The sequence below is a fragment of the Anastrepha ludens genome, chromosome 2 (genome assembly GCF_028408465.1).
Source record: "Anastrepha ludens isolate Willacy chromosome 2, idAnaLude1.1, whole genome shotgun sequence".
NCBI classification, from domain to species: Eukaryota; Metazoa; Arthropoda; class Insecta; order Diptera; family Tephritidae; genus Anastrepha; species Anastrepha ludens.
This window is the reverse complement of record NC_071498.1, coordinates 153,237,391-153,264,429: the sequence shown is the minus strand read 5'-3', so window position 1 is coordinate 153,264,429 and position 27,039 is coordinate 153,237,391. Positions and strand designations below refer to the sequence as shown.

The 27,039-nt window shown below is 37.4% G+C and overlaps 1 protein-coding gene across 1 annotated transcript in view; it reads right to left on the bottom strand.

Annotated features, from left to right (window-relative positions):
- The window catches only part of LOC128855631 (cGMP-specific 3',5'-cyclic phosphodiesterase), a 135,503-nt gene that overhangs the window by 72,758 nt on the left and 35,706 nt on the right, over window positions 1-27,039 (bottom strand). The window contains exon 2 of the mRNA XM_054090689.1: window positions 13,493-13,560. The gene's annotated coding sequence lies outside the window, so the exon portion shown is untranslated. The remainder of the gene's footprint in view (window positions 1-13,492; window positions 13,561-27,039) is intronic.

Sequence of the window (27,039 nt, the reverse complement as noted above, 5' to 3'; positions counted from 1 at the left end):
CACTGTCAAAAAGGCTTGTTTTTGTTCTTTCGAACAAAAAAAAACAAATTTGAAATCGGATGGAAATTGGCGCAGTTAGGAGTGATTCTTCACATCAACCCACTGAAAAACGATTTTATGGTCATAAAATGAGATTTTGGGGGTGTATTGGAAATTTCTCCTATACCATTTTTTTTAGTTTTTCTATACCCACAAGTTGTGCTAGGTCTCCATAAAAGTTTATTTAATTTTTTTTTTTGTCACACAGTGTTATTAATTTGAACGTGAGTTCTATGGTGTTGTTTATTTGTATTTCCCTGCGTAAAAATTTTGCGTGGAAATATAATATATTTAAGTAAATAAATGCAGTAGACTCTCAATAAATGGCAAATATGTTTTTTTCGCAAAATAATTCACTCAAAGTTCTCAAATTCTGTTTGAATGTTGAACAGTGAGTGTGTACGATTAAGCGTTTGAGGTAGATACTGTATGTAGTAACAGGGAATAATTCAAATGATACCCCATTTCGATACGAGCATAAGCGAACTTTATGATCCCAGATGCTTGGGACGAATCTCATTGATATGCATGCATGGTTTTGATGATCTTCAACGTTTACTATATTCTTTTGATAGTAATAAAATTCCTTATTCGGGAGGTATTAAATTGCTTTGAGTTTCGAAATGCCTGAGGTTGGATAAGTGCAGATTTAAACCTTTTAGAATAAAATTTATTTCTAAAAGTGAATTGATGACAGTGAAGGGCACGTAGAAATTTCTGTCAATTTCAATGGTCTATACAAACATTTCTTTATGATATAAATAGAGTTCATAAAACAACTGAGAATAAGCTTTAAAAAGAATATATGAAAAAAGAAAAATAATTTCATATTTAATATCCCATTCATTACCTTTGTATGGCGACCTTTTTAACCAACTTCTCTGCTTATTTTCTGTCACCAAAAGCAACGTCCTCGATTTTATTTATTTCCAATTATGTTTATTATATTTGCATATTTGTTTTCTTTTGATGACCCAACATTTTCCGCTTCTCATACTTGCCGTTTTCGCTGCTTTGGTATTAAATATTTTTCTCTAGCTTACGCCTATGCTGAAGACGCAGCGCGCCGAAATTTAATTATAAGTATTTCATAAAATATATAACTTTCGCTCACACAAAAACTAAAAATTCAGATACACCCATCGAGCTTACATTCTGTCAAAAAAGTGCCGGGAATTGTTCACTAAAAAGTAAAATTAAAAAAAGTAAATTGTTTAATCATCAAATTTTATTTTCTCGCCTTCAAAATAGGCTCCGCTCGAAGCAATACACTAACGCCAAATGAATCGTTGGCGAGTCCAGTCATCCAAGCACCTTTTAAATGCGTTTGAAGAAATTTTCTTCAGCGAATTCTCCATAATGGCCTCTATCCACTCAAAGTGGCGTCCGCGGAGTGGCAATTTAAGTTTTGGGAAAAGAAAAAAGTCACAGGAGGCTAAGTCTGGTGAATAAGTTGGTTGTTCGATGATACTTGTCGAGTTTTTGGTCAAAAAAGTGTTCACATTATGAGCCTTGTGAGACGGTGCGTTATCTTGGTGCAAGATCCATGAGTTTTCTTTCCACGAATTGGGCCGTTTGCTACGCAGATTCTCTCTCAAGCGGCGCACAACTTCCAAATAATATTCTTTATCTACCGTAGAACCATTTGAAATTAATTCAGAGTGCACAGCACCGCGATAATCAAAGAAAACGGTTGGCATGACTTTCACTTTTGACTGATTTTGACGTGGGTTTCCGGGTTTTGGCTAATGTAGATAGCGCCATTCAGCCGCCTGTTGGTTGTTGACTGGTTTGCATGTGAAACTCATATACCAACGCCTCATCATCTGGTATGATGCGCTGGATAAACGTTGCGTCCGAATTTACTTGCTTGCATGCCTTCAGTCAGATTCTTTCAATGAATTTTTGAAAGAAATTTAACTCTCTTTGAACGAGTTGGGCAGTCACGCGTCTCATGCCCAATTGATGATGTAAAATGTTGCGAATTGGTTCGTTAGACACGCTAAGGTCGCGAACTACTTCCCTATAACTTAAATGATGATTTGATGGTTTTCCAGCACCATTTCTTTGACTTTGTGGACGTTTTCATCCGTTGATGGGTGACCAGAGCAGAGAAAATCTTTCACGAATTCTCGGCCCTCTGCAAAAGCCTTCTACCACTCGTAGACCCGTGTACCATGTTTTTGATAAAGCACACTCCCCATAGACTTTCTGCAATTCTTTCGTGTACCGAATTGCCCGTTCAAAACACAAAATTTAAGACAAATTCTTTGTTCGATATTTCTACCCATAGTGAAAATCGCAGTGCTCACCTGTGGTTGACTGATGTAATTAAATGATAAAAACGAGTTAATTGATCCCCTCAAACTCTGCGACACTATAGAGGACAGTTGTAACGCGCGCTTTTTAAATGAACAATTCGCAATACTTTTTTGACAGAATGCATATAAATACAATAAAAAAATAAAAATATTGTGGCACATGCAGTCCTCAACATATTTAGACCAAAATCGTCCTTTAAACTCGACTGTCTTCGCTTCTAACCACCAGGAAGTAAAGCATTCGCTTGTTGTCCATTGCCTGTGAAGGCAAGCTAATTTTCCTCTCATTCTTAGTTTCCATATTCAAGATGGTGGGCAAACTCTCTCAGATTCCTAGCCTGTACGACACGCACAAGTTCATTTAATTAAAACAGCCACAACTATAATTTGAACGTAATATATGCATGTTTATTGATTTCTAATTTTAGCTGAAGGCCTGTGAATAGCAACACTTGTGTCCTTTTGCGGGCACGCGTAATTAGATACAAAATGTTGAAGAGTTCCCTTGGACTTTAATACGCATGCAATAGTTTCATGTTGAAAGGTAGTTAAAATGTCATAGTCACATCAATGCTTTCATGCTATAAACATTCCAAACTATAATCATCAATGTGAACAGTGTTTCGAACAGCTTTTCTTTTTATACAAGAATATTTATGTGTAGAGAATGTAAATGTCCTGGCTGCCTTTGTTGACCGGAACGAACTTAATGTACACAATATTGATTATTTCATAGGCATCGTCCAAGTTCATATCTACAAAATGTGGCTAATAATGATTTAGTAACTGCAATGGCTCGTACAGCTGAGTTTTCGACTATTACAAATTTGACTTGATAAACGACTCACCAAAATATCTTTTGTTTTTTTTTTTCGATACAGGAAATTGTGTTCAATATTATCTTATATTTAAAAAATATTCTCAAGCACAGCTAAGTTTAAATGACTTTGAAAATGTTTTTGTTTGATGCAAAATGATGTGGTCGTTATAGCCTTCAGATTTATAAGCAGTTACCCTTTCATTTAAACATTGAGCGATTCTGTTTCAAGTGATACCTAAATTTGGATACAATCTTAAATTTTTCTGAAAGTCGGTTTATTTGTGAGTTCGAGCATAATGGTGAAAGATTTGAAACAAATTTAACAATTTTCAGATCTACTCAAGGTTGAAAATTTTAGTATGAAGTTTTTTCAAGTCAAATTCTTCTTGTTTTTTTACCTTGAAAAAACCTTTTAGAAAATAAAAGAAAGTTGAGAGACCTTTTTTGTGTTTTTTTTTTAAACATAGCTTTCCGAATACTTATAGTAATCCCATTGGGAAACATTCAGGGATTACTGAGCAAATAAAGAAGAAATAAAAGTAAAACAAAAAAATAGAAAAAGTCTGAGATGCCAAGTTGTTCATAAATTAAAATAAAACAAATTCCATAAAAATTTTAAGCAAAAAAATTGAAAAAATTTCAAAAAAAAATTTTACAAAATTAATTTTACGAAAAAAATTTTTTTAACCCAAATAAATTAAAAAAAAATTTTTACGAAAACATATTTCAACCAAAAAATTAAAAAAAAAATTTTATTTTAATGCTAAGAAAACCGAAAAAAACAAGAAGAATTTAACTTGAAAAAAAAACTCCATACAAAAATGTTCAACCTTGAGTCGATCTGAAAATTATTAAATTAAATAAAATTTAGATTAAAAAAACCAAAAGAATTTCACTTAAAAAAACTCTACAACAAAGTTTTCAACATTAAATAAATCAACAAAATAAATTTTCGAAAGTATATTTTATCCAAGAAATTGAAAACAAAATTTTGTTTTAATTATATTTTATTCAAAAAAAAAGTGGAAAATTTTTCTTTAAGTACATTGTATCCAAGAACATTACAAAAAAAAATTGTTTTAACAGTATGTTTTTCCACAAAAATATAAAAATGTTACTTTCGCTCTTTTTGACAAAAATGAAAAAAAAAAAAATTGGGAGACTTTTTTTGTCTTTTTTTAAAAACACCCTCCCTCATAGTTTTTGAATAGTTATGGGAATGCCATTGTGAAACATTCAGCGTTTATTGAGCAAATAAGAAAGAAATAAAATAAGGAAAACTCTGAGATGGCGAGTTGTTCACAAATTTTGAAGAAAAAAATTTAAAAAATTAAAAAAGCAAAATTTCCAAAGTAAATTTTCCAAAAAAAATGTTTGAAAGGTAAATTTTGTCCAAATAAATAAAAAAAAAATTTAAAGCATATTTGATCCAAAAAATTACAAAAATTCTTATGTTAACAAGACCGAAAAGTTTTCACTTAAAAAACTCTACACCATAATTTTCAACATTGAATAAGTCAACAAAATAAATTTTTCAAATTGAAAAAAAAAATGTTTAATGTATTTTTTCCCAAGAAACTTGAAAAAAAATTTTATTTTTTAAGTATATTTCTTCCAAAAAAATTTTAAAAAATTGGAAAACAATTTTTTTTTGTATATTTTTTCAAAGAACATGATAAAAAAAAAAATTTTTTAAGTATGTTTTGTCCAAAAACAAATTAAAAATATTACTTTCGCTCATTTAAGCATAAATTTTATAATTTTACAATACAATTGAAAAAACGCTCGCCGTTGGTAAAAAACAAAAACTTAACCAGCTCATTTGCCGCAGCATTTCTTCAGTCCATCACTAGTTTCGTGTCATCTAGTCAATTTAGTTAACGCTTGAAAAGGTCAGGACTATATGACGGATACGACAGAATTTCCCAACGAAACTTTCGGCGCTTCTGATTCGTCGCGGGCACTGATACCAGTAATGGAGGTACGAATTTATTTATTAATCCACCAAAAACCGTTTACGGGACAACCTTATTAGCCATAAGTCCGGGCTTTGGCGATTGTTTGAGGCAGCTCACATCGATTTGTCCACGATCCTTTTTGGTTCTTGCTCTCGTATATTTATCATTTATCGTTTAGCATTCATTTCCTTTCATCAGTTACCAACCGCTTCAAAACAGGGTGGATTGCATTACGTTTCAGCAAAGTATCGCGGGTCATTTCGATTCAAAAGATTGTTTGGCGTAATGGAATAAGTGCTGAAATGTCCGTCCGATTCCATGATGCCCATGGTTATATTAACATTTTCGAATATTGGCCTACCAGAGTGTACCTCAACTTCGAAGTTCATTTTACCCAAATGCATTTTAAGTTTTTTCTCATATCTATGAAATTATTGCCTGGCCTTGAGAAATAACGAGTTGGATGGATTGCGCTTATAATTTCATTTTCTGTTAATTTTGCTTTTTTTTTTGAAAAATATTTCTAAAGTCAGCGTGTACACGATGTCTTACAATAAAATGCTTCGCATTTTCTTTCGTTCAGATTGCAGAGGCTGCATATTTTCCGAATTTATTAGCATTTAGCAAAAGTAGGCCACATCGTGCTTTGAAGATACTTGGGATGTCTTCCATCCACATTCCTTCTTTTATGTAGGTTGAACCCTAAGTATTTGTATGTGTGTCTGGCCTTTAATTATATCAGCAACTGTACGCAAAGGTTGTGCCACTACGCACCTTTGATGCGTCGGTCGAAAGTTTATCTGAAATCTGTCCCATTTAATTTTTAATAAATAAATAAATGTATGCAGAAGCTTTCTTTATACTTATATAAAATTTTGAAAATATATTTTATGTAAAGACCCAATATAAAAAAGTGTCTTTCCCAGCTGTGGTTTCCAGCAAAATTGCATAGTTTGGTGTGAAGTGTGGTTGGTCTTGGGATCCCTTTTATTATTTACGTAAACAGCTTTGCTGTTTGTCGACTTCATCCGATAATATATAAAACCGCACTTGAGCAGCATACGATTGTATGGATCAACAGACAGCTTGAAAAAGTTTCCATTTATTTTTCAGCGATACTGACGATTTAGCTAGAAAGTCCTTCCAGGTGCAATTAATGTTTAGCTGCGTTGTTTCTGGCTTCCAAATATTTTTCGAATGTCATTTTTAGTACAAGCATTACACCCAAATAGCGATATTTCATCACAATCCGTACATCTTCGCCAAGCGTACCACTACTTTTCTAACCGCGATATCCGGCCGCCTTTTCTGAAAATCATAATTTCCGATTAACTTGGATTAACTTCTGTATTTCATTCGGTGTATTCTTTCTAGTCTATATCATAGCTTGCATGATGTTTGAATTATCTGCTGATCGCACAATATAATCCACGTACAGCAGTAGCCCTACATTAATCTTTTCAGGCATTGGGCCATTTCCCAAATAATCATGTAGGTCGTTCTTCTTCTTCTTTTTGATTGGCGCGATAAAAACTTATGCAATTTTAACCGAGTTTAACAAAGCGTACCAGTTATTTCTTTCTCGTGCTAATCGGCACCAGTTGGACACTCCAAGTGAAGCCAAGTCTTTCTGCACCTGATCTTTCCAACGTAGAGGAGGCTTTCTTCCTCTACTTTCACCAGCTGGTTCGGCATCGAATACTTTCAGAGCCGGGGCGTTTATATCCATTCGGATGACATGACCTAGCCAACGTAGCCGCTGGGTCGTTATTCGTTGCACAATGTATATGTCTATGTACATCGTTCAGGTACAGCGGGAATAAGAGTGGTGATAACAAACCGCCCTGCTTCACTCCTGTACCAGTCTCAAAATAATCAGATGCTTCTTGACTTTTCTGACTATTAAGACATATTTCGGATATCGTAACCATCTCACCAGAATTTTTATTATATTTTTTTATATTTATTTTAGTTTTTTTATATATTTATTTAACTGTGTTATTACTTTTACTGTCTGTGATACTATTAATGCTTTGGTACAAAAGGCAATCGATTTCTGATATATTTGCCGAAAGTCGAGTTCATCAAAAATGCAAAACGACAACAATCAAGCAATCAACTGAAAAAATGCCAACTAATTCTCTCACGATTGAGGAGGCGCAAGGTCGTGCTACGTGCAACACAAGTCATTCGATAATTGATAGATATTTTCCGCATTAAGGCCGATAATCGTGCAATCAACCAATGCTATGTTATTGCCATTTGTTTGCGATTTAACACCATCAAACTTATCTTTTGGAGGGATGATATTATAGAGGAGTGCTGTCGAAAATTAAGTAACGCTCCAGCCGCCTAAACATAGTATTTTGCACGTCAACTCGGCAAGAGTGGCAGTGTGCAGCAAAATTGGGTTGAGAATGTGGGCTACGACTGGTTGACTGGCATTCGAATGAAGGTTATTCCACAATTAAGCGAAAAGCTTACTGAAAAATATTTTAAAGGAACAAGCAAACGTTGGCCCTAACTCTTATGTACTCAAATAAAAAGGATAAAATCATTTAATTTATCAAAGTATTTTGAGATTGTAATTAATTGAGGTGTAAAACGAATCATTGACCATTGTCTTACCTGCACTAAAATTTCACACGAAGACTTTTCCTCATTTCGCATTATTATTATTGTTTTCCCATTTCTGAAGCAAAGCCTGCATATTCTTCCCATTTTCCCAAAAATACAGTGTACAAAGCAACTTGTTTTTAATTACTTTAAATACTTCACTTCGACTGGACAAAAGCACAGTAGCGCACAGCAGCTCATCGCAAAGAATGGCACTTCTATAATAAAAGCCAACAAATGCTGACTAAGCACACAAGCCTATGCGAACACAATTAAGGTAAGAATGGAAAATGAAAATTGAAAAATAATAAGGAAAAAAAGTGGCTACCAAAAGGTAGCTAGTGACCCAAAACGACAATTGTGCGCTCTTGACAATGTGCACCAAAAGGAACAAAATTTATTACTGACGTGGGCAATATGTAGAGACTTCTGGCTGGTCTACTACGCCTTATATGCCTTTCGCGTCACACACGTGTCTGCCAAACTAAGCACTTTAATGCGGCGCTAACTCTTGCCTGTTGACCTCCTTGAGTTTTTTGAGCTTTTGTTTGCATTTATTTATCCTTTTAGTTCACTTCCACCGCTGTTGGTCGCTTGTGGTGAATACAAATTAAACTGAAGCAATTTCATGGCCGTCCATTATTTAAATTATTTTAATGTGACCATTTTTCTACACACCGCACTTTTCTTACTTTTCCATACTGGGATCTAAAAATCAGCATTGAAGTGGTCTGCCGTATAACTAACATATGTTTAAATTAAAGTATTTTAAAAGTCCTAATAAATAATAAATATTGTGGCCATTCAGTCGATATAAAATTTAGAATTTTTTGTTTTTTTTTCAGGTAAAAATAGCTAAATTATGTACAAGCACTAAATTGTTCAATAAGTTTGGCGCTTCGATAAGAAAAATACAATTATTTGGTTTGAAATACACTTTATTATTCAGTATAGTCTCCCTGAACATCAAAACACTTTTTCCAACGAGATTCCAACTCCATTTCTGAAGTGACAGGGACTGGAAGGGCTACAAAAGGCGATTCCACAGCTGCTAAGACCTCATCATTTGATGAAAAACGCTTCCCACACATGATCTTTGTTGGGTCTGGAAACAGATAAAAGTTACTGAGGGCCCGATCTGGTGAATATGGTGGAGATATTCCAACAACTCGAATTTTAATTCAAGGATTTTAGCCATTGTCAAAATGCTCTTGTGGTACGGTCCTGATGAAAACGATTTTTTTCTTTTGCAAACTGGGTCTTTTTACATGATTTTTTTTTCCTTCAGTTGGTTTAAAAGATTAGAATAATATTCAGAATTTATTCTTTTAGCAGTTTGCAAGTAATACACAGACAAAATTTCTTTTGCATTACAAAAAACTGATGCTAACACCTTTTTGGACACGAACGTTTTTAATCAGAAGAACCAGGTTTATGTCACTTTTTAGCCTGTTATTTTGATTTATGATCATGGTGATAGACCCAAGTCTCATTCATAGTGACGAATCGACGCACAAAATCCACTTATTGCTTTTCGCAAATGCACTAAATATTACTGAGAAAGTCGCATTCGAATGTGAATTTGTTCCATTGTTGTTGCACCCATTGTGCATACAGCTTTCTGAAACCCAATACTTGAGCCGAAATATTGCTTTCACTGTCCAATTATATTGGTGTAATACTTGACCAAAAGCTCCACTGGAAGCTGCACATACAAAATCGAGTTAAGAAGGTCAGTATATCGTTCTATGCCTGTAAATCTATGTTCGGCAAAAAATGAGGTTTCAAGCTACGTGTCGCACTCTGGATGTACAACTTAGTGGTTCTTCCAATTTTTACATATGGTTCTCTAGTTTGGTGGGTAGCTCTTCAGAAGGGCTGCAGTACCTCTAAATTGGAGAGAGGGCAGATAACTGCATATGTGGACATCACTGGGGCATGTAGAACATATCCTACCGCTCTTACTTCCCGTGGAACTTCAAGTTAAACCCATTGCTGCTCAGAGCGCTATTAGGTTGAAGGAGATTGGCCTCCGGAGACAACTTCCTGTAAGACGTGGTAGCATCTTAGAACAGATCTCCCCTTCCTCTCTATACTTCGTACAGATCTCTCCATCCGCAAACTGGGTTTTGAGCTAGGGCTATCTTTCCGAGCAGGCAAGATTGGAAACAGGAGAGAGTCGGCACGGATATAGGTACCTCTGTATGCACTGACGGATCCTAGATGGAGTCTGGCGTGGAAGCGGTGGTTTTTTCTAAATCAGCCAATATTTCAGTCTCTTTTAAACTGCCGGAAACGAGTAGCGTCTTTCAAACAGAGGTCTTCGCGATCCCGCAAGCATGCAAATTGCTTATGGATCGCTGTTTGGAGGGAGATATTAATATTTTTTCCGAAAGTCAAGCTGCAATCAAGGCCCTGTCGTCACCGTATTTCAGCTCTCATCTGGTCAACTTCTGTAAGAGGAACTCAAACGTCTCGAACGTACAGGAAACATTTCCCTTATCTGGGTTCCTGGGCACAGAAATATAAAGGGAAATGGTATTGCCGATGAGCTTGCCAGGAGAGGGTCGACTGAACCGGTTTCAGCTGTCCCCTTTTCAGACATCGGTGTCCCTTTGTCCGTTGTTAAAGGGAAACAACAATTTCTTTCTAAAAAAAGCGCGGGACAGATGGAGGTCTGTCTCATCGTGTGCTATTTCGAAAACACTATGGCCCCAATACGATACAAACAGAACGCTTAAAGTGATGGGAATCCCCCGAAATTCAATTTCCAAATTCATTGCGGTGTTGAGTGGTCACTGGGTCACTTGTCACTGGGTGACCGGAGCTCATGCGGAGAAGCTTGGACTTCCGTAAAACCCCTATTGCAGAAGCTGTGGGGATCCTGCAGAGAAAGAAACTGTATCCGGCTCTAGCGGCTCGGTGCTTGAGATTCCTTAGCGTGCCCTTTGGGGATGGCCTGACGAAATTCTCGAGCCTAGATTCCTTTTCTATACTCCACTACATCAACGGCATTGTATGGCCCTAAATAGTTTATCTTTCCTAAATTTTTCGCAGGTAGTGGTCCACATTATGGTATCAAAACGGCACGTAGGTGCTGGGGTACCTACCTAGGTATCTAACCTATCTACCTTAACCTTCCATGGTTACCATCGAAGGTGAGGGCAAGGAGCCTAAACTGTCTTCCTCGTGTTATATAGCTCACGCCGTTCAGGCACCACGACAACAGCTAGAAAAGTTACAATTGCAGGCAAACACAAACTCACACCGCCCCCAATGGGGCAGGACAGACATCAATGAAAGAGGTGAGTACCTTTTTAAATACATGTTAGTGTATAACGTAGGTCAGGTAATAGATATTACTCTCAGCAATAACCTACAAATTAATGAGTAAAAGGTTCTTAAACAGACCTCATTTTCCGATCATAGGTGCTTAAGTTTTGCGGTGCATTTCAAATTATCGCACACACACAACCCTTAAAATACAGATTGGGTCCGCTATAAAATTCTTTTGAGCTGTTATCTGGAGATGCTAGCCGAAATAAAAATTTGGAGGCTGCAGTGGGATTTCTTACATCAAAAACTGTTCTAGCATACAATAAGCGTAAGCCCAACGTAGGCTAAACCCTCCATGGTGAAACAAGGCCGTTGATAAGCAAAAAAGAGACGTTAAGGAGTTTTCTTGCGCTGGCCGAAATTGCCGACTGTGTTAAATGCTGGAGAGAATATAAAGCCTTACTATCTCTTTCCAAAACAAGGAAATAAGGAGAGCCAAAAGCAGCTCCCGACAGAGTTTTTGTGGCAGTATGGACAAGACTTGGGAAATATCAAGACTCAGTAAGATTTTTGCCAAATCTTCCACTGCTCCAACTTTATTCTGGAAAGATACAGGGGAATGGGAGCACGATTGTAGGAAAGCAAGGCTAAAAAAAGTCAACATATTTTCATGTCATTTTTTGGCCACAAATAGTAACAAGAATTTTTTTTTTGGTACCGGAATTTGGTATGTGGATTAAGACCAATTAATGAATTTATATATATTTTATAATATAATAATATTTTATATTGCATGTTTTTTTTCAACTTTGAGAATTACTTATAATCAGTAGTTTCGTATAGGCCATTTGTCGTTTTATTTGTAAATTTCTATTAGATCAAATAAATTGCTTTTGCACTTTTTTTGCTAAAATGAAGAAAGTTGCGATTATGCGATTTATATCGAATGTGTATCGTTTCATTAGATAACTTTTGGCCGTTTTGTGGATAATTTCTTAACTACCATCATTTTTTAAGAATCGAAATTCGATCCAAAAAGATATCTGGCGTGAGTCGAGTAAAAGCAACTACGGAATATGACTTTGCAATGGAGTACCTTCAATGTCCTTAAAAAGCGAATCTAGAGTCAAATATCGGTTTGGATAATCTATAACCGCCAATGAGGTAGGAGGTAGGTTTAGAAGTAGATTTAGAATAGACATAAAAACATTTGCTTATATTAAATTCAATTTATTTCTGTTGCTCTTCAAAAGTAGTGACTTCTAGATTGAAGAAAAACACATTTTGGCATTAGCAAAAGCAAAATGTCATCGAAAAAATTGTACCTATTTTTCATACTGAAAATGATATTGTTTTGAAACGTTTTTCTAAAAACGGGGTTTTTCAGAATACCAACCAAATGAATGGAGTTTCTATACTGGCATGCTACAGCATCATGTTGAAACCACAAATTTTTGTAATATCCATAACATCAACGATATATTCATTTAAAATAAAATTAAGCTTTATCAAAGAAAATATTTTCTAAGTTGTTTTTCTATTTTTACAACTGCTTTTTATGGTTATCCAACTTATTTAAACTCATTTTAATAAATTCCAGACCTTCCACTTGCTAAAGAACCCATCATAGAATTGTAACTGAGTCAACAAAAGAAAGCACTGCTAAAACAAAGAAACTCGAACCTGAGAGATGCAGTATTTGCAGCGGAAAAACTGAGCATTTGTTGATGCAATGCCAACTTTATTTTCTTCACTTTCTTACTTACTCCTTTTCCACGTCCCTTTATCTTGGTAAACTCATTAAGCACGTCACCGACATTTCCAGCGCAGCTACACACTCGTAATAGAAATACTTAGTTGCACCTAATTAAAAGTTTTGATGATTATGCAACTGAAGCATCGCCTCTCAGCCAGAGTTTTCTCTGCAGCAAGCAATGTGCAAAAGGACAAGTTTGCAGTTAAGGCTGTGAAAAAATTTTATGAACTGACAAATGTTCAACAAAAAATGGGCTAATCATCGCAAAAGAGCTGCTCAACGAAAACTTTAACAAAAAATTTACATTCATACCAAATTAAATAAACGCTACAAGGCGGTGGTTGCCATTCTGCATGAGTATGCAGCGAAGCCCACTTAGGCCGGAGGTCCATAGTTAGTTATTTCAAACAAGCAGCCCTTTTAAAAAAATCGTTTGATGAACGGTCGCTAAATACTCAGAATCTCCTAATCCTATGTTATGCTTTTGATTACACATTTAATAATTCAAGGTACACCAAAGGCTGCATTAGGCTGTAAATAAAAGCAAGCTAACTTGTTTACGGGAAATTATTAATCATTCACCAACCACTTACAGCGACTATCAGCGGGTGTATGAAGGTATTCAAAATTAATTTATGTAAATCGTTACAATTTCACAACAAAATACTTTACGGCAATACAGTAATACAAAAAATCTACAGCTTACCTTGTAAGACCGGTAGCACGCACTCAACTTTTGGCTCGACGATTACAACGTCAACAAATCTGCAAACTCTGAAATAACAACAACAAAAAATTAACTAAAACCAATGCTAGTAGAGAGGATATTGATTGAGCAACAGTTAAGTGAGAAGATGTGTAGAAAGCAAGCCAACGAACTAACGTTGACGACGGGCAAAAAACCTAAATGACATTTCCAGTACGCCGGGTCGTATACGCAACAGCACAAATCTGCTCGCCGTCATAAATTACAATGCCTAACCCACCAGTCTCTCAGCCATCTTAGCCGAGTACACTTGGGTGTTATGTGCCACCTGTGGTGGTGGAAGGTTGCAGTTTATTATCTACTCTTCAAATCTGAAGTGTGGACATTTTCTCTCTTTTGATACAAGTCGCTAAGGCTGGTATGCAAATATAAATATGCAGATACCGTGTTAACAAAGTGTGTTTTGGACTAATTTTGGATCGCTAAGCACGAAAATGAGTATCATTTATTTTTTCCTAAGTAGCGCTTTCGAGGTTATGAATAAAAAATCTGTTTTCTATGTATTTCTGTGTTTATTGCTAAGAAAAACTTCAGAAGAACGACAATCATCATTTGGCAAATATAATATATTCCTCCTCTTTATGCTGATATATTTTTAGAGTAAAGCGGAATGTATTGGCGTATTAAATTTAAAAAAAAAAAAGAAATTTCTTAGCTGTTTCCATCTTTTTTTCTTACTTTTATTCAGTATTTATAGTTGATGCACTATGTAAAAAAAATAAAAATAAGAAGAAATATTAAAATTAAATACCATTTCATTGCGAAAATGTGATGCCTATATATAGGTATATATATATAATTGGCACGTACACCCTTTTTGGGTGTTTGGCCGAGCTGCTCCTCCTATTTGTGATGTGCGTGTTGATGTTATTCCACAAATGGATGGGCCTACAGTTTTAAGCCGACTCCGAACGGCAGACATTTTTATGAGGAGCTTTTTCATGGCAGAAACACACTCGGAGGTTTGCCATTGCCAGCCGAGGGGCGATCGCTATTAGAAAAATGTTTTTCTTAATTTTGGTGTTTCACCTAGATTCGAACCAACGTTTTCTCTGTGAATTCCGAATGGTAATCACGCACCAACCCATTCGGCTACGGCGGCCACCGTGAAGCCTAGGGCTATCCAAATTAGATGCAATATTTATCTACAAAATGGGCTGAGGTTAAGGTTGTATTTATTCCAAAGGTATGGAAAAACCCCGAACAATTGCCTAAATCATACAGACCAAGTAGTCTCAGCCCATTTTTCCTTAAAACAATGCAAAAGATAGTTGATCAGTATATTAGGGAAAACAATTTAGCTAACTTCCCACTGCATCGGCTTCAATTTGCCTATCAACAGGGAAAATCCACTGAGACTGCAATACACAGCCTGGTAACAGTTATTGAAAAGGCTATTGGGTCAAAACTGATAGCTCTATGTGCATTAATTGATATATCAGGGGCTTTTGATAACACTTCCTATGAGGCAATCTATAATGCCCTATATCTAAAGGAGGTACCTGAACCCATCACTAGATGGATAATATTCATGCTGAAATCTAGGACGATCAGCACCGAACTAGAAGGAACGATCAAATTTATTAAAGCCACAAGAGGTTGACCTCAAGGAGACGTACTCTCTCCTCTTTTGTGGACTCTAGTCATAGATGAACTTTCAGATCGCATGCAGCAAGCCCTTACAATAATAAACAAATGGATCACGGAAAAAGGGCTTCCCATTAACCCATCCAAAACAGCGCTTGTACCGTTTACTAGGAGAAGGAACATAAATCTCAAATGTCCGACCCTTAATGGAACAACTGTGTAACTCTCGACAGAAGCGAACTATCTTGGCGTCAGTCTTGACAAAACACTTACGTGGAATTCCCATATTGAGAGAGTTACTTCAAAAGCCACAAGGGCATTCTTTGAGTGCACAAGGCTTTTTGGTAAGACATGGGGACTAAACCCTAGAATGACCTTCTGGACATTCACCACAGTTGTGAAACCCATAGTCACTTATGCATTCTTAGAATGGTGGATCAAGGTCAAGCAAAGAAAAGCCGTAAACGAATTAAACAAACTGCATCGCCTGATATATGTTGGTAATACAGGGGCTATGAAAACATATCTCACAGATGCATTGGGTGTGCTCCTGAGCATACCACCGCTTCCAATCTTGACTGAAAGGGAAGCTCGCTCGAGAGCCTTAAGATTAAAAGGTATATCAGAACTTAAAAGTGGAGATATGAAAGGACATTTAAAGATCTTAGAAGATTTCCTACAAAGTCCCATTCTTCATAGGGATGATATACTATCACCCAAACCAATACTCTTCCGGAACTTCCAAGCTAATATATAATTAATGAACGCACAGACTGGTGATCTAATTCTATCACTTTCAAACCTGGCTCTCAGCTATGGTTTACTGATGAGTCCAAATCGGAAAATGGTAGAACAGTGGCAGGAATCAATGAGCCTAAATTCAAAAAATCCATTCCGGTGGGACTCTACCCAGCAATATTCGAGGCAGAAGTACATGCCATTGAGAGAATGCCTTAGCAGGAAAATGAGAGGTACTCACATCTACATACTTTCCGATAGCCAAGCGGCTCTAAAAGCCCTTCTATCAACAACTATCACTTCTAAATTGGTAAATGATTACCTACACCTTCTCAACACGTTAGGAAACCTCAACATAGTAACACTAGGCTGGATTCCGGGACATGAAGAATATGAGGGAAATGAAATGGCTGATGATCTTGCAAAACAAGGAGCAAATATGCAACTTACTGGTCCTGAGCCTTTCTGTGGACTCACAAAAGGCCACATTAATGAATTCCTTAGGAAATGGGAAGAAAGAAAATTTGCTGCACACTGGCTAAACTGTGCCGGATTTCAGAGAGAACGTAGGTTCCAATCTCGGTGAAAGACCAAAATGAAGAAAAAGTTGTCTAATAGCGGTCGCCCCTCGGCAGACAATGGCAAACATCCGAGTGTCACGAAAAAGTTGCCGTTCGTAGTCGGTAGGCCCCTCTACTTGTGGAACAACAACAGGACGAACGCCACAAATAGGAGGAGAAGTTCGGCCAAACACCCAAAAAGCCACTTATATACCATACATATGTAAGCCCTTAAAAACACCCGATATATAATTTCACTATTCTTCAGTTTTAGTACAAAGTTCGATATTGCGTTTTCTTGACCTCCTGAAATACATAAATAAAGCTGTGGATGTCCCATTTCCGTTTCCGGTAAGACCGATAGGTAAATTGATTAAAATGCGTGGTCTAAACCTGTCGAGGTCATATGCACCACGCTTGCGTGTACCATTAATTATATAAATATGTAAATACTTATTAATTATAGCCCACCAAACAAATTTACGTGCGGCATAGGCAAATCCAATACATCAAACAAACGTTGCGGCCATAGTTAATGCGCTATTGAGCGAAAAAACTTTTCTTAACAATCAAGCAGTAACCACTAACAAGGTCAATGAATGTCAATTAGTTGCTTTTGTATGGGTAAACGCGTTTTTATGTGAAAACTGATTTTGCTTCGCCAATCTAAGCGCCCAACTGTTTATTTTGTGGTTACGTATCTGGTGGGGTAAGAGTTTGAAGGTATTAGTGATTTTGTTATGAATTTGCAAGTAAATTCTTTGTAAATTAGCGCAACAAACTATATTTCTATGAAAAGCAAAAAACGTACAATACAATATATGAAAAGACATGTACAGTTATCCACAAAGGACACGTGAAGCAAATCGATAATTTAAATCTATTGCACAGGCAAAGTACAAAGTAAGATAAAAAAAGAATACTTAACTTAATAAGCGAACTTTACTATCTCCACCACAGCGCCACTGTTTTTCTTCATTGACAGCAGCAATATTTTTAGCACTGCGAAGGCAAGTAATTCCCCAATTAGGCTGCGTGAAGCATAGAAAGCAACGCAAAATATTCATCGGCCACCACAAATATAAAACAGGTTACTTCCACAGCTGGAACATTAAATTCCATTATGGCATGACATGGCCCAGCTAACAAAGCTATGAGTTAGATGAACTATACGTATGTACTCTTCCTGCTTAGAAAATCTTTTAGAGAGACTTCCTCCCATCAGGCATACTGTGAATGTGTAATTGATGATAGAAAGTACTGCATGGACTCCGTTTTTTACATGTAAAACAAAATTTTTTTTTTTTTTTTTTGGAAAGAAATTCCCTTTTATTTGAAGGGTGGTTCCATGTGTAGAAGTACACGCAAGGCCAGGACGATTCTTCTGCATACGGTCCATGCAGCTCACAACTTCGGGGCTTTGCCCAAGTATTCCGAACATCCGTTTGGGAATGAGCTAATGTGAGATGGCGAATCAACACAGGATATCTGGTTATGCGCGAGGTTTGGGACTCGCCCCGTTAAAAACTCCCCCAATGGAAAACTACACAAAGCCTTGGATGATAATTGCTAACTCTCATGACGACCCCTGCAAACCAACTAAGGATTATGATTTGAGGGCATGCACTTGGAATGTCCGGTCCATTAATAGAAAGCTTCCGCTGACTGGCTGGTTGATGCAACGGAAGCAATATGGGATCGCTACCAGGAGCTTAAAAAGGAAGAGAGATCTATTATCAGAATGAGGAAATGAAAGGCCGAAATACGAAGTTCGAGGAGCATGAAATATTGTCCAACAGGAACAACGCTCGAAAATTCTACAAGAAAGTTCGGTGTATTACAAACTGTTTCAATATCGGGGTGAGTTCCTGTAAGAGGAGAGACGGCGATTTGGTGGCAAACATTCAGAGCGTGCTTGAATTATATAGGGAATATTTCTTCAACCAGTTAAAAATAGTCACAACTGTGTATGTTACAGAGAACGTGAAGATCGCGATACCCCAAACGTTGACGACGGAATTGTCGTTCCGCTACCCGACCTTGACTTGGTGAGAATAGCGATAACGCAGCTAAGGAACAACAAAGCCGCGAGCCCCGACGTACTCCGGCTGAGCCATTCATACATGGCGGCGAGAAACTGGTAAGGTGCATACATCAGCTCCAACGCAAAATATAGTCGGATGAAAGCATACCTGCCGATTGGAATTTAAGTGTGCTCTGTCCAATCTACAAGAAATGTGATACTGCAATCTGTGCCAATATCCGCGGGATTCGCCTTCTAAATATCGCGTATAAGATCCTGATTGGATCTTAGCGGCGTTTCTTAGAGTATTTGAGAGAAAGATTTAGTGGAAGATTTTTGGACCTTTGCATGGTGAGTATCGTAGGCGATGGAACGATGCGCTGTGTGAGTTTTACGACGACATAGACATAGCGCAGCGAATAAAGATCTAGCGGTTTCGCTGGATGGGTCATGTCTTCCGAATGGATACAAGCGTCCCGACTCTGAAAGTATTCGATGCGGTACCAGCTGGTGGTGGCAGAAAAAAAGAAAGACCTCCTATGGGTTAGAGAGATAATATGGAGAAGAACTTAGCGTGGGCCCAACTGGCGCCGGTAAGCACGAGAAAGAAACGACTGGCGTGGTTTTTTAGACTTTGACAAGCCCGCGTAAGTTGTTGTCGCGCCAATTAAGAAGAAGAAGAATTACCTTTTTTAGGGTAAAATACTATCTACTTTTTCAAATACTTTTTTGGAGAAAAAATTCCCTATTTTTTTAAGAGGACGGATACCTGTAAAATTTCGAAAAAAAAAAATTTTTTGTTCATAAAATGTTAATATAATCCTTTAAGAATATGTCAAAAAAATTTTAGAACGCAAATTTAAGTATTTCTTATATTATAGATCGTCAACCGTGATGACTCTATTCTTTGCGTTCGAGCGCTGGGAGAGGAATTTTCATGTATTCAAACTTTAGACGCGTTTTTCTCATTCCACCGGTGCCGAATGGGTTGGTGGGTGATTACCATTCGGAATTCACAGAGATAACGTTGGTTCGAATCTCCGTGAAACACCAAAATTAAGAAAAGCATTTTTCTAATAGCGGTCGCCCCTCGGCAGGCAATGGCAAACCTCCGAGTGTATTTCTGCCATGAAAAAGCTCCTCATAAAAATATCTGCCGTTCGGAGTCGGCTTAAAACTGTAGGTCCCTCCATTTGTGGAACAACATCAAAACGCACACCACAAATAGGAGGAGGAGCTCGGCCAAACACCCAAAAAGGGTGTACGCGCCAATTATATATACATATAGGTATATATATATATATTTTTTTTTTTTTTGCGAATTGGCGGACACGATAACTCGAAAATTTATTGACCGATTTCCCTGAAATTTTGCACACATCTTCTTTATGATATTAAATACTTTCTATTTACAATTCGAAAATTTTTCCTAAATATAATTTTTTCGAAGCAAAAATAGTAGGAAAATTCGCCCCAAAACTCATCTTTTTTTTAACATTTTATTCCGCGATTTTTTTTTTCAAAAGTGGTCCAAAAATGTTAAGTCCAAATAATAAAAATAAAAAAAGTAGATCGGTTCTCCTCCTAACAGACCGACAGGAGACCAGTTCCACAATACGAACAACTGTCGCACCGGGCTGAAGGAAAAATATAGGGTGGGCCATGTCAAATTTGCCTTTTGAATCGGCTATAAAAAAAAACTAATCAATATTTTTTCAAACTTTTATTTTTATTTTGAAGACTGAATATTGTCATTTATGAATGAAAAATATTGTAATATCGTTCAAATGACTGCCACGACTGACCTTACGGTAGGCCATTCAATCAACCCAATTTTTAAGCACATTTTCGATTGTTTGGGCTCCAATTTCATGAATAGCAACTTCGATTTCGTGTTTTAAAGCATCAATCGTCTCTGCATTAGCATAGCATTTGTCCTTAATGGCTCCCCACAAAACATAGTCCAACGGGCTTAAATCACAGCTCCGAGGCAATTGATATCGGAATTTCGGCTTATTATTTGGTTTTCAAAAACGGTAGTCAAAAGTTCGAGTGCAACCTTGGGCAGTGGGATAAGTTGCACCGTCCTGGCGAAACCAAATGTCGTCCATGTCATCCTCTTCATTTTTTGGAAACAACTCGTTGAGCATCTCACGGTAACGCTCGCCATTTACTGTAACCGCGGCTCCTCGCTCATTTTTGAAAAAAAAAAATGGCCCGATGATGCCGCCAAACCAAAAACCGCACCAAACAGTAACTCGTTGTGGATGCATTTGCTTCTCTACAGTAACGTGTGGATTTTCTGAGCACCAAATCCGACAATTTTGTTTATTGACGTAGCCACCGATGTGAAAATCAGAAAAGAAGAATAAGACTCACCACTTTGGAAATAGGTTTTCAATATTTCCCAATTTTGTTCAAGCGTATAGCGTCCCATTTCATAAATGTCAATCCTTAAGGAAAATTATGAACACATTTGACATGTCATTTATGTTACCATTCTCAAAAAAATAGGTGGTTCAAAAAGCAAACGCTATATGGCCCACCCTGTACAAATAGCGGCTTAATAAGTCGTTCCAAACAAGTGACAGCCGGAGCGAAAGCCAGGCCAATAACTGTACAAACAACAGTACTGGACACATGGTCAAGCACAAGCTGAAGTGCACTATCCCGGCAGTCAACTGTGATTCAACCCCCAAAAACGGTCCCGACCGGAAGCGCTGCTACTACTATGTGAAGGTGGTAGACCCAGCGAATGCGAGCTACCAGGATCGCAAAAACGCTGCAAGACTCCTAAGGAGGGTGTACGAAACCCAGCCTAAACAAAACGAACTCACACAGGAGTTGAAGAAAGCGATTGAAAGAGCGAAAACAATTATTCCTGACTTCAACCCCGATTTCAAACCAACAAAATCTGCTCCAAAACGACAACGGTCCTTGGAGGAAAATAGGCCAAAAACAAAAAGGCGCAAAACCATTGGCGTGACGCCTAGAAAATCCTTTGCGAAGGTTACAAAAGACCGCATTATTATAGGAGTTCTGAATGAAAACCATTCCGAAGGAATGATCCCCAAGGCCCAATGGAAATGTGTTGAGGCCGAGCTAAAGAAAGTGGCACTGAAGACTATACTGGAGAACCCCGGCCGATTTTTTTTTTTGTTTATCGGAATTTCGAGATTATAGTATCTCAAGAATATAGTGTAAAATTTTCATGCGGAAATTTCCAATATTAAAGCTTCTACAGCCCATTAACTGAAGAAACTGGTCCGCGCGCTCCTGTACCTAAAACTTTAAACTCATTTATCTCGAAACGACTTTTGTCGGCCTGGTGTGTAAAAAAAAAGCGAAATTGTCTGAAATTTTAATATGTCGTTCACAACATCAATGACTATCACCCGTTCTAGAATCATATTATTATTTCAATTATTTCGTATTTTTTTATTTTAAAATTGAAAAAACCCCCGATGTTTAGAGTGTCAAATTCAAAACCGGGCCATTTTGTCAAATTGTTTTGTTTTTTTTATTCTAGTACGGGGCATAGCTACAGTCATACTGATTAATAATTTTTTTGGTCTTTGTGCTTCAGATAAATAGAAGAGTCAAAATGTCCAACATCTTACAGGTTCAATTTTTCGGGAGGGTCAACTTCAGCGCCATTTTTTTAAATTATTATAATACATATTTTTTTTTTTTTTGTATTTAAAAGAAGTTAAATAAAAAACCTAAAAAATTTAAATATCGTTTTTTATTTTTTTATTATAAAAAAATTCCTGAAAACACCCAAATTTTCGCGTTGTAGACCACTGGAGCCCCTTATAATACATTTCCAAATGGTTGCGCCATCAAAAAACTGCTTAGGCAAACAAGTATGTAAATGCAACGACAACAGACCTCTACTAAACATTTTTTCTTAATCCATAGCCATTTCAGATAGCATTAACACTGATTGAAATAAATTAGATAGAAAAACTAAGTGCGAAGAAAATTTGGCCGAAATGAATTTCAGTAATGAGAAGAATGTCTGAAAAATAATGCCACACAATAAATGTACAATTTCGCTGTCCGTTAATAGCTGCCTTATTACGCTGTATTGTATCGCCATTGTTGCTGTTTTCCTGCGTATCGCTTAACCTTCAAGTTAATATAATACGAGTATTATGTCTTATTTTGAGAAATTCCCACTTCGCAGTGATGTACTACAAGATATATTTGTGTCCTGCCGTGCGTTTGACAAATTATACCTGGAGATAGCCACAGGATATTTGCAAATAATGAGATGTATGCTTGTGTGGATAAGTAAGTATCCGACTACAAGCCAAAAATAAGTATTTACGTACGTGTTTTATGGCTGTGTATATGTGCTTTTCAGTTACATTGGAGGCGAGGCATTGACATTTGCCTTGTTCGCATTTGTATACCTAATTGTGGCTGCCTAGAGGCACCGCAGTGCCTATGTTACAAAGCTGTTTGTGAATTTATATGGCATGATTTTTCATTAATTTGTAGATAAACTGTGTATTTACTCCCACAAGAGATATAAACTTATTCTCTTAATTTATTTGCGATTAATTAGACATATTTGACTGCCAGCCTAAAGGTATTATCTGCTCAGGTTATATAGAAATGTATTGCATTCAGACTAATTCCAATTTCTTACAGAAGCTTCCAACACCTCATTTGTGTAGGTTTACCTTAGATGAGTTAGGGCTAATTTAATTGCTGGGCGTAGTTGCATGGATACATATATTTGATTACATTGGAATATATAGTATCTCAGCATAAAAGTAGAAACATGGGTGCTCGAACGGTCCTAAATAAGTAAGTATTTTATTGCGGAGTATAGAGAAAATGTTACTTTTTTAAACTTATTAAAATGATTTAGAGAATAGGTTAGGATCCGTAAATTTTCAACACTGCTGGAGAATAATAATAGGACTATCAATAAGTTCGTGCGGTTTTACAACAGATGGCGTAACTTGATTATTATTCCATCGATCCACATTTCCAAACATTCATTGGAGAGCTACTGTCGTAAGGCACAAACGTCAGTATAAGTTTTTTATTTGAAGCGTAAACAACAATATTTTTACCACACTTGAAAATGTCGAATTTCGTGCCAAATAATGTGTTTTTGCGGGGAATTCTTCTTCATTATTTTAATATGAAGAAAAAAGCAGCCGAAAGTCATCGTATCTTGGTGGAAGTTTATGGTGAGCATGCTCTATCTGAGCGAACGTGCCAGAAGTGGTTTGCACGCTTTAAAAGTGGTGATTTTGGCTTGGAAGACGAAGAACGCGAGGGTGCGCCGCCAAAGTTCATGGATACCGAATTGGAGGAATTGCTCGATCAAGATCCGGCTCAAACGCAAGAAGAGGTTGCAAAAACTTTGGGAGTTGATCAATCAACCATTTCCAAACGTTTAAAAGCCATGGGAATGATCCGAAAGGTAGGCCATTGGGTGCCGTATGAATTGAAGCCAAGAGACGTTGAACGCCGTTTTATGGCATGCGAACAACTGCTTCAACGGCACAAAAGAAAGGGTTTTTTGCATCGAATTGTGGCTGGCGATGAAAAGTGGGTCCATTACGACAATCCAAAACGTCGGGCAACGTATGGATACCCTGGCCATGCTTCAACATCGACGTCGGCGCAGAATATTCATGGCCTGAAGGTTATGCTGTGTATCTGGTGGGACCAGCTGGGTGTTGTGTATTATGAGCTACTGAAACCGAATGAAACGATTACGGGGGATGTCTACCGACGACAATTGATGCGTTTGAGCCGAGCACTGCGAGAAAAACGGCCGCAATACGCCGATAGACACGACAAAGTTATTTTGCAACATGACAATGCTCGGCCACATGTTGCACAAGTGGTCAAAACATACTTAGAAACGCTCAAATGGGATGTCCTACCCCACCCGCCGTATAGTCCAGACCTTGCGCCATCCGATTACTATCTCTTCCGATCGATGCAACATGGCCTGGCTGACCAGCACTTCCGTAATTACGATGAAGTCAAAAAATGGATCGATTCGTGGATTGCGGCAAAACCGACCGAATTTTTCACAAAGGGAATCCGTGAATTGCCAGAAAGATGGGAAAAAGTAGTAGTAAGCGATGGACAATATTTTGAATATTAAATTTGTAACCATTTTACGTCAATAAAGTTTCAAATTTCGAAAAAAAACCGCACGAACTTATTCATAGTCCTATTAATACTTTTTTTTATTTATTTATTATTGTTTTTTATTTTTTATTTTATTTTATTTTAGTTTATTTTTTTTTTTTTTTTTTTTTTTGATCTTAATCCATCTCGGCTATTGCCGGAGATTACACATCCCGGATAAAATTTTCAAGGGATTGTGCTCTGGTGGAGCGTAGTCCAAGTTCTACGCCCATGCGATTGCTATTGCTTAAATATTTAAAAATCTACGAACTATTGCACATGTGTCCAGTATGGTCGACTTCTGCATGTCTTCTAAGAGGTGTTGGCAGTCATACTTCTTCAAGTTTTTTATTAAATGCTTAGGCACTAATCCAGTGGAAGATATAATTATTGGTATTATATTCACTTCCCTCGCTTTGTACATCCGTTTAAGTTCTATGGCCAGAGCTGCATACTTCGATACTTTGGTGGAGTATGTGCTTTGGATGTTGCGATTAAGGGGCACCGCTATATCGATTACTTCGATCGTTTTATTTGTCTTGTCGAACAAGATAATGTCAGGTTTGTTGGCAGCTGCTGTTTGATCTGTGGATATAAATCTGTCCCAGTACAGTTTAAAATTTGCATTTTCGATTATTGCCTTTGGTTCATATTTAAAATACAAGACTTCTGCTTGTAAGAGACCGTGTTTGATCGCAAGTTGTTGGTGGAGGATCTTTGCTATATTGGTATGTCTCATGACATATTCACGGGGGGCAAGATCATTTCTGCTGGGGATTTAACCCCCTCAGGTACTGGGATATTCTGCTCCATCAGACTTAGCGGGGTAAAGCCATTATCTGCATTACTGAGAGCTTTTTAAGCCATATGTTGTGTAGCTGGTCTAGGCCAGGGGATTTCCAGTTAGCTGAAGTACATATATTATTCTTTATTTCTTCTGCTGTTATGTCGTAGAAGTGCATTGGTGCAACGTTATCCGCTTTTTCTTTTTCTTTGGCTAACCAATTCGCATCAGCATTGAAGAGTTTTGCTTGTGCCCATATTTTCTCCCAAAACTGCTCTAACTCTTGTTGTTGTGGATATAATATCTGAGATTCTGCATTGCTGTTTTGTTGCAGATTTCTATAAAAGCTTTTTTGATTTTTGTGGAAAAGCTGGTTTTCCTTCCGCCTCTGATTACTTTTGAGGTATCTTCTTAATCGCTTTGAGTAAGCGGCGAGTTGCTGTACTTTCCTATCAATTATCTCTGATAATTGGTCAAGACCCACAGTCTGAGGCTTAAGCGGCGCGATGATACTAGATACATGCCTTAACAACCTTTTAGATTTAGCCCCATTTTTAAATGAAGTAAGCCTCCCTATAGATTCTCTTAGACCGGCAATTCGTGTTTCGAGTCTTCTTTGCCACCTGGGGACTACTGGCGTTTTTTGCGTTGTTTTATTTTTAAATGTCTGTACCTTTGGGTGCTTCCCCAGTAATCGTACAGTAGTAAGAGCGGAAACATAAAAGAGAGTGTTAACATATTCCAAGTTGGTGCTATTGGCGACATATGCTGGCAGAATTTTCGAGTTAAGTGTTTTAACCACTTCGTTTAATTTTTCCGATTCGCCTAATCGGGGTATCCTTGGTCTTAGCAAAGGATCCATACCTTCATAATTCGCCAGATAATTAAGGAAAATATCTTTCACCTCCCGTTCTTCATTAGTTTCTGGACCATCGCTTTCAATACTTTCATAGATCAAGTTAAGTTCAGGTTGTACGTTGGTAAATTCCGCTAAATCTTCAGGCTGTGGGTTGCGTGCCTCGGTTATCTCTGGTGTTATTTCTTCTTCGCTTCCTTCCACTCCTCGTAGCTCGTTGCGTATTGCACTTTTAATTTCCTCTTGCTTTTCTTTTCTTACATATTCGTGTTGGAAGATTGCTTTTTTTCTTGTAGCAAGGCTATTTTCGGTTAGCTTCCCATTCAGATGTCTATATCTTCTTAGAAACAGGTCTAGCATTCTCTCACGATAGGTCGTCATGTGCTCCGGTTCTTCACAATTTGTGGAAATGTAGTAGCAGCGCAGGACATATTCATTCATTTCCGTTGTCCATTGAATACGCTGTCTAACACGGCCTGCTCTTGTGGTCCCAAGATTAACTTGAGAAACACTTGTCGCAGTGTTGGGGTTTTCGTGTTGTTGTTGTTGTACCACTGGCGACTCCGCTATCTGATGCCGATGAGCAGAGCCCTCGCCGGCAGCCGTGGCTTCTGCCGACACTTGAGCGAATATCCTCGCTCGGCTGCAATCATTAGATTCCTCTATAATGCGGCTCTCCGTTTTTCGAAACGGGTAATTGCATTTTAAACCTTCTGCCAGGTGGTTTACAGATTTCCTTCTGGGTTAACTGTGTCCTTCAGACATGCATTC